Source organism: Pteropus vampyrus, unplaced genomic scaffold, assembly GCF_000151845.1.
Source record: "Pteropus vampyrus isolate Shadow unplaced genomic scaffold, Pvam_2.0 Scaffold74, whole genome shotgun sequence".
In the NCBI taxonomy this organism is placed as follows: Eukaryota; Metazoa; Chordata; class Mammalia; order Chiroptera; family Pteropodidae; genus Pteropus; species Pteropus vampyrus.
This window is the reverse complement of record NW_011888855.1, coordinates 668,242-676,959: the sequence shown is the minus strand read 5'-3', so window position 1 is coordinate 676,959 and position 8,718 is coordinate 668,242. Positions and strand designations below refer to the sequence as shown.

At 36.0% G+C, this 8,718-nt stretch overlaps 1 pseudogene; it reads left to right on the top strand.

Moving 5' to 3' along the window:
- Window positions 1-1,122: 1,122 nt before the first annotated feature.
- LOC111741157 lies at window positions 1,123-1,241 on the top strand (annotated as a pseudogene).
- Window positions 1,242-8,718: the final 7,477 nt, after the last annotated feature.

Sequence of the window (8,718 nt, the reverse complement as noted above, 5' to 3'; positions counted from 1 at the left end):
CAGATCTTCTCAGAGTGGAGCTTCCACCTAAGGGGGCGGAGGCGGGAGTGGACCAAGGCTCAGATGCCACCGAGGCTCACTGATTTGAGTTTTCATATATTTTCTTGAATAAATGTTTCTTCATTTGCTGTATGCCATTAGACAATTTCTAGAGACTTTAAATGGTAGGTTTTTAAAAATAGTTTTCACTGGTTACATGGTTATTTTGCTAGGGAGAGGGTCCAGTGAGTGCCCCACGCCGCCATCCCTCACACACATTTAAATTTGAGAACCATTATCCTTCAGAGTCCCCAAAGCATCTAGCAAGATATGTACATCGTAACTGCTAAATAAGTATTGATGGATGAGTAAGTGAATAAAAATGCTGGATTGGAATTTGATTTGTGAAAAGTTGAGAGTCATTTACAATTTGTGTTTGTGTATGTGTATTTGGTAGAAAGAGAATTGAAAGAGAAAAATTACTGCATTATAAGCTGTTAAGAATTGATAATTGAGTCTACAGCCATGCCACCCTGAACAAGCCTGATCCCGTCTGATCTGGGCCTGGCTAGTACTGGATGGGAGACCACCAAGGAAAGACCAGGTGCTGTAGGCATAAGAAACAAAAAATAAGAGATTGTAAACTGACAAGGTCCTTACAATCTGTGAGGTCAACCAAGGCTTACCTCGCCTAAAAAAAGAAAAAAAGAATTGATATTTGAGTGCCTACTACATGCCAAACTTTTAATAGTCATCATCATTTAGCCTTTGCTAGCCTTGAGGAGTCAACTTTTTGTACTATTTTACACTAACATGTTAGTGATCTATAATTCTGTCACTAAGATGCTCTTCCTGAGGAAAGAACTCTTGACTCAGTAGTAAAGAATGAAAGACTCATACCATTTCAGATGAAATGGCAGACTAGATATCCTAAAAATCATGAGCGGGTAAGAAAGTAAGGTATTTCCTCTGAATCAGAATAAAAGGACACTGGTAAGCAAATAATAGGTAAGTACATGCTTCTATTTATTGTAAATTTCCAGATAATAGATTAATAAGGAATAATAAAATTAGAATATCACCTTTCTTGCAACCCTTAATGAATTAATTCAGTTATTGATTGGCTATTAACATTATAGAGAGTACTACAACCATGCCGCTCCGAACACGTCTGATCTCGTCTGATCTCAGAAGCTATGCAGGGTCAGGCCCGGTTAGTACTTGGATGGGAGACCATCTAGGAATACCAGGTGCTGTAGGCTTTAAAATAAATTAACAAACATTACAGAGAGAGACACCTAGACATCATGTGACCTGATGGAAGAACATACCACTACATATGAAGGTATCTTGCCCTCCCCTAAATCTAACCCAATCAAGTCTTTATTGATCCAACTATCAAATTGCAGGAAATGTACGGGATAAAGGAACATATTAAATGACACCATAGGGACACAATGAGCCAAATTCATGACAAATTACTGAGTTTCTTTTTCAACAAATAAATTGTGAAGGAAAAAAAAAGAAGTAACACCTAGAGATTACAAATGCCGAAACATATCACCCAGTTGTAATATATAGATCTTATTTGGATCCTGATTCAAACAAACTTTAAAAATATGATATTTATAAGACAATTGGAAATTTAAACACTTGCTGGGTATTTGATATTAAAGAATTATTCTTTTTTTTAAGGTGTGCTCACAGTATTATGATTTTGAAAGGATTCCCTTTAGAGCTACTGATATCTTTATGGGCAGAACGTTATAATGTCTGCTGTTTGCTTCATAATAGTATGACTGGAGGTGAGTAGATGGAGGTATAACTGAAACAATATTGTCCATAAGTTGATCATTGTTGAAGCTGGGGTAATAGGAACATGGGAATTTATTATACAATTCTGTCTCTTTGTGGACATTTAAAGTTTTTCCTTGGAAAATAAAGTAGATCTGGGTCCATACTTCCTCTGGGTGCCTTGCAGAGGTTAATGAGAGTCCATTTCATACAAATACACTCTGATCCCAGGCATTATTAAACTTCCACTGAGGATGTTTCAACAAATAAACAATAAATGTGTAGGGCAGGAAGCCAGCATGAATGGCAAAACAACAAAAGTAGACCCACAGAGACATTAGATACTGGTATAATCAGCTATTGAATATAAAATAAGTATGTTTACTATAAACATATCAAAGAAGTTATTAAAAGTGTGAGTAAGGAGAACACGCTATCGCATAGGAAAAAATGGACATCGATTTCCTTCATCCTCCCATTTGCCTGCCTGCTTCAGCTTCCACCCTAGAACTTGTACCATAATTGATATGATCATGTGGAACTTGTTTTATTTTGATTGTTCTATTTGGATTTCTTTTTGAAAGCATCTTTAACTCTCGGCCATTCACTAAAATTACGTAGGTATAGTGATGTTTATACATAATTTTAAGTCTCTTAAAAGGATAAAGGATGCGACGTGACACCTGGTAGAAGTGAGCTTTGAAATGCTATCCTCTCTACAGAAGCTTTTATGTTTCTGTTTCATGTTTCAATTTTCAGAATTAAAATATTTGGCTTAGCAGCTTGGATTTCTTAAAATGACTTCTATTTTTAAAAACAGATATTAAATTTGCCAAATCTTCTCTCTAGGCCAGTCATTGACTTTATTCCCTTAGGTGTCATGTGTAGGAAATTTAGGTAATATGGGGTAAACTCTAGCACATCTGGGAGCATCATGAAAATAGGAGGTGTTGAAAATATGTGAAGGGAAATCAGGGCCAAGAATTGCTGTGAAAGTTAAAGATAAATAAAGGCCAGTATCAAAAATAAGAAAAATAAGAAAGAAATAAGGGATTCAATGATCATATTCATAAAGAGTTATGAAAAAAATGTTTTTGTTTAGAGATTATTTCATTTCTGGGAAAATGGTTCAGAGCTTCTCTCTCTTAGATTATCGTGCAGTAAAACTGACTTTTGGGAAAATGTACAGCTCAATGCATTTTAGTACATGTATAGTTTCATAGAACCAGGACCATGAGCAGGATCCAAAAGAGTGCCAACACCCCGACTCTCCCGTGCTGCCCCTCCATAGTCACACCCTCTCTCCACCCCCACCTCTTAGCAGCCACTGATCTAGTCCCCATCACTATAGCTTGTCTTTTCCAGAGTGTTTATACAAACAAAATCACACAGTTTGTAACCTTTTGATTTTGGCTTTTAGCATAATTCCCTTGAAAGCCATCCGAGTAGTTGTGTGAATCACTAGTTTGTTTGTTCCTTTCATTGCTGAGTAAAGCAGCCCATGACATGACTACACCGCAGTTGGTTTGTCTTCATTTTCTTTTTAATCCTGTCTGAAGTTATACACAATGCAGCTCCTTCACCTCCTTGTCACTACCCAAGTTGCGATTCATCTTTGGCATATCACAGAGTTTGTCTGATTGTAGTGGCAAGAGCTAGGACTCAGCCATGTGGCTTTTCTTCTACCATCAAGAAGTGGTGTTCTGGAATTGACAGAGAAGACAGCTGAGGTGGCCTGGAGAAAATGAGGAAGCGGGCAGTGTGTTGTTCAAGTCTCAGGCTATTCTGTGAATGTTCCAACTGACTGAAGCAGTGATCATAACAGCTTTTTAAAAAACTTTTAAATATCTATTTATTACACTTGCATGAATTCCCCTTTTCAGTACTTTAAACTGGTTTTCTTTCTGCTTGAGCAACACTGCCATCTGCTGTTAGAATTGATGGGCACTGCTTCTGAGATTCTGGGTCCATACCCTGCAGTACGTACATAGCAGCTGTCAAAAAGGTCCATCTGTATTTAACTTGTATGAAGCGATGGCAGATCCAGCCAGTGGGAAAGAAAAATACATCTGTGCCCTGAGATCTTTCCTTGGAAGACCCATGGTGAAATACTATCTGTTCTGTTGCCATTCTCTTCTGATCCAAAAGGCTTAACAAGATTCCACTTTGTTCCTGACTGTACCTTTATTATCTTTCTGAACAATCATTTCTTTGAAATGCTGTGGTATCTCACTTTGATCAAATGTCTGAGGGTTTAAACCCAAAAAATAAGGTAGAAGAAAACATTGAGAGGTTTTTTTTTTTTTTTTTTTTTTGGACTCTTTTTACCCAAACTTGGAAAAACACTTTGGGATTCTAAATTTAAGTTTTAAAAATCCAAAATTCTTTTATGTATTTCATTTTCTTTTTCATTTTCATCTAAAGTCATCTGTGCATTAGTTTGATCTAAAAATCATGTTTTGCCATTGATTAAAAAAAAAGGTGGGGCCATTGGAAGACCAAGTCTATTTTAAATACAGGGCTTGATCTGCTTTCTGCCTTTTTTTTTTTTTTTTACCCATTATTCATCATGGTCTTTATAATATAAGTGAGAATGATACAGTTTACAGTCAGCTTTGTAATACCATGTCACAGATTGAATAAAATCCTTGTCATGAAGCTGTTTTGTCTTAGTTTAATTGGGCAGAGGGTTGTTGAAGTTGACAGATTCACCTATAAGTGTTGGCTTGGAGATTTCTGTGTAAGTTTGCTAAAGTTTTGAAAATGAATAAAAGATTTTTAAAAACCTGTAAACTTGGAGTTTTAAAAATGCTTCTAAATAAGTCATGTGCCAAGTAAAACATAATAATGGAAACATAATTAAAACATAATTAAAAACTGAATTAGAATGAAAATACTATATGTCAGAATCTGTGGATGCAGTTAAAGCAACGCTCAAGAAAGTACTAGAAAAATAAGTTCTAAAAATGAGTAAGTTAAACATCCAACTTAAGAGATTGGAAAGCAACCACAGAGGTAGAAGGAAGGAAAAATAAGAGTAAACAAGAAAAGGAAAGAAGAAGCCGCAGAGGATCAAAAGAGCCAAAAGTTAGTTCTTTGTAAAGATCAATAAAAGCGATACATTTTTTTTGGAAAGACCAATAAAGGAAAAAAAAGAGAAGGCAAGGTAAAGCTGAGATTTAAAAGCTCATAGGTCTCTGATGTGAACATGGCCCCATAAGGTCAGGATTTTCTCTTTTCTTCCATTAATTATACAAAGATACCATTAAAAAAAATGAGAGACAAAAACACAAGTGACGTTTTCAGTGAAGCTAGGAGGCAGCTAATAGGCCAGGCCCATAAACAGGTAAAGCAAAGTAGTTAAAGGGTAGTGGATCTAAAGAGAAAAAGAGATAAAAGGTAGTGAATCTAAATAAATAAGACACAATGGAGAGAGGACACAGTGGCTACAAATCTGAGAAACAGCCAGCAAAAGTACACTTCTCACAGTTGGGAGGCATGCCTGCCCGGGGTGGAAATCCTCAATCATTTCAACAATATGAACTTGGCAATGACCGGTGGCAGGAGCTTGCAGACCAGATTCTGAGAACTGGATAAGGGATCATGCCGACAAAGTTTATATTTGGAAAACAATCTCTCTCTGTAGCAGTGGAGAAGAGATTTTGAATTGTGAAAACTCCAAAACTTCCTATCTCCAGTGGCTGGGTGAAAAAAAAAAAATTTCCCACACAAAACTGCAGATTCTAAGAAAAATTCCAGCTACTTTGAAACATGGCCCTGGTATCTCCTCTACTCCAGACCTCTGCAAATAACTGGTTTGGAAACACCTCTTTCCAAAATGATTAATTAAAAGAGGGATCCAAAACAGTATCTATATAAAGATACCAAATAAAAAGGAGGAAAAGAAAGAAAAACATATAGCAAGTGATGAACTCTCACTAGGAAAAAAAAAGTAACAGAACAGATAAAACTTTATGGCAAACATTTTACTCTAAAATTAAAAATAAAGCATTGTCTCTACAAAGCAAAAGAACATGAAAGAAATACGACAGTTGGGGTAGAAATTGTGAGCAAACAGGGTGAGATGACATATAATCTATCAGAGCTTAAGAAAGAAGTGGAAGAAAAAGAAAATAAATTAATCACTGAAATGACGCTGAAGTTCAAAAACCTCCAAAACAGATAAAGAGAGCATGCTCACAAAGAAAGCAATCAGGATGAAGCTGAACTAAAGGTAGTTAAAGGATTAGAGAGAAAACTATAGCTTTGGAGGAGAGACAGAGATGCACATAATGAGTCCCTGAGCAGGAAAATCCACATAAGGTCACAGAATACTCAAATATTTAAAAAGACGAGGACATTATAAGAAACTAAATTACAGACACAAGACAGTACATACTCTATGATTCCATTTCTACGAAGTTCAATAATAGGTAAACTATTATTATGTTACAGAATCAGAAGCTAGCGATTCTCCCCAAACTGACTCATAGATTCAATATATACCAATCAACACCCCTAATAAAGTGTGTATGTGTGTGTGTGTGTGGAAATTAGTGAGCTCCTCCTAAAATTTATTTGGAAATGCGGAGGACCAAGACTACCTGAGACTCCAAGAAAAGTAGGAGGACAGAAGGCAATGATAACTTTTTTCTTAACACAATATTTTTATACTCATTCATTATATAGAGGACATCTAAATGTGAAGGTCAATGTGTGTAAGCCATTTTCCAGATAGAATTATATATTTAAAGCTCTCAATAATTTCAAAACAAACTGTGAAAATAAAATGTAGTATAAGTATAAAAAAAAAAGTAGGAGGACTTGCTCTACTGGACAAAGAGATAATATCTACAATAAAAGTGTGGTATCGGCACCCGGTGAGACAAACGAACACAATAGTCTAGACACTCTGTAAATTCATGCACTCATGGATATTTGGTTTACATCAAAGGTCATGGGGAAAGAACAGTTATTCAATTTTAATAAAGCTTGTTTAGACAATTAGATATCCATTGTGTCTTATTTATTTAGATTCACTACCTTTTATCTCTTTTTCTCTTTAGATCCACTACCCTTTAACTACTTTGCTTTACCTGTTTATGGGCCTGGCCTATTAGCTGCCTCCTAGCTTCACTGAAAACGTCGCTTGTGCTTTTGTCTCTCATTTTTTTTTAATGGTATCTTTGTATAATTAATGGAAGAAAAGTCATAGAGAAGAATTTTTTGAACAGGGCACAAGAAGAGGTAACCATAAAGGAGAGTATTAAAAGCAGACTATTTTAAAAACTGTAAATCCTGGGACACCATTGAGAGTGAAAAGGCAAACCGCAGAGTGGAAGTAAATATTTGCAATTCAAATAACCAAGAAAAGATTTGTATCCAGAATATCTAAAGAAATTCTGTAAATCAATAAGACAGACAACCTAATAGAAATACAGGCAAGAAATCTGTTCAGAAGGATATCTAAATGGCCAACATACTTACTATGTAATCAGGGAAATGCAAATTAAGACTACATTAAGATGCCACTTAACATCTACCAAAAAAGCCAAAATTAGAAAGATTGACAATACTGAGCACTGATGAGCATGTAAAACATTGGAACACTCATACATTACTGATAGTAGTGCAAACTGGTTCAAATGCTTAGCATACAGCTTAGCACCAACTTCTAAAGTTGAAGGTATGTATACCCTAGAGCCGAGTGATCCTAGCTCCTAGCTCGCTCCAACAAATGTGTGCACATGTAGCAAGAGATATATATAAGAATGTTCGCAATGGCATCCTTCGTAATAGTAAGTTTAAAATATTCCAAATGTTCATCAATGGTAGGAAAGATAAATACAATGTGGTATATTGACATAATAGAATATCACAGAGCAATGAAAATGAATCAATAATAGTTTTATGCAGTATTGACAAAGCACACAACCATGGTTAATGAAATAAGCCAGATTAAAAGAATACTTTATTATTCTACTTACATAAAGTTCAAAAATGACAAACCCAGACAGCAGTGTTTATAGATGTGTTCTTGGACATTAAACCTTGAATGTGAAGGCCGCACAGTGATTGGGAGGGAGGCTGAGGCAGGCTTCAAGGTGGTAATGAAATTCCTGCCCCGAGTGGTGGTTACATGGACAGTTGCGTTAGGGAATCATTAAACTTTACATTTTTGTTGCATTCACTTTTCAGTGTGTCATAGTTCACAATTAAAACAGGTTTAAGAGGATAAAAAATAGCCTTGAACAAATAGGAAAACATATATTCTTGGATAAAACTACTGAATATTATAAAGATAACAATTTTAAGTTAATTTATAAACTTAAATTATCTCAATTGGAAAACACTAACAGGTTATTTTCTGGTGCTGGTTAAATTGACCTAGTTAATACAGAAAAAGTAGCACGAACAAAACACTTTTTAAAAGCCCTTAAAATTAGCAGTTAGGGTGAGCTAGCCCTATCAAATATTAAAACACATTATAAAGCCTCTACGGCAATCCCCAACCTTTTTGGCACCAGGGACCAGTCAGTGCTCCTATGAGAATTTAATGCTTGATGATCTCAGGTGTAGCTGAGGTAGTGATGATAGCGCCGGGGAGCGGCTGCAAATATAGATGAAGCTTCGCTGGCTCACCCGCTGCTCACCTCCTGCTGTATGACCTGGTTCCTAACAGGCCATGGACCGGTATGGTCTGCAGCCCAGAGGTTGGGGACCCCTTCTCTATAATATGCGATACCAATGCAGGAAAAGATTGAGTGAACAGAATAGGAAACCCAGAGATAGACCAAATGCATATGCAAATTTAGTATAGGATAAAGATGGCATATGAAATCAGTGGGGAATAATAAAAATGTTAATAAACGGATAGTCATTTGGGAAAAGATAAAATTGGATCCATCTTCACTCCCCGTACTAGAGTTCTAACTGTAAAAAAAT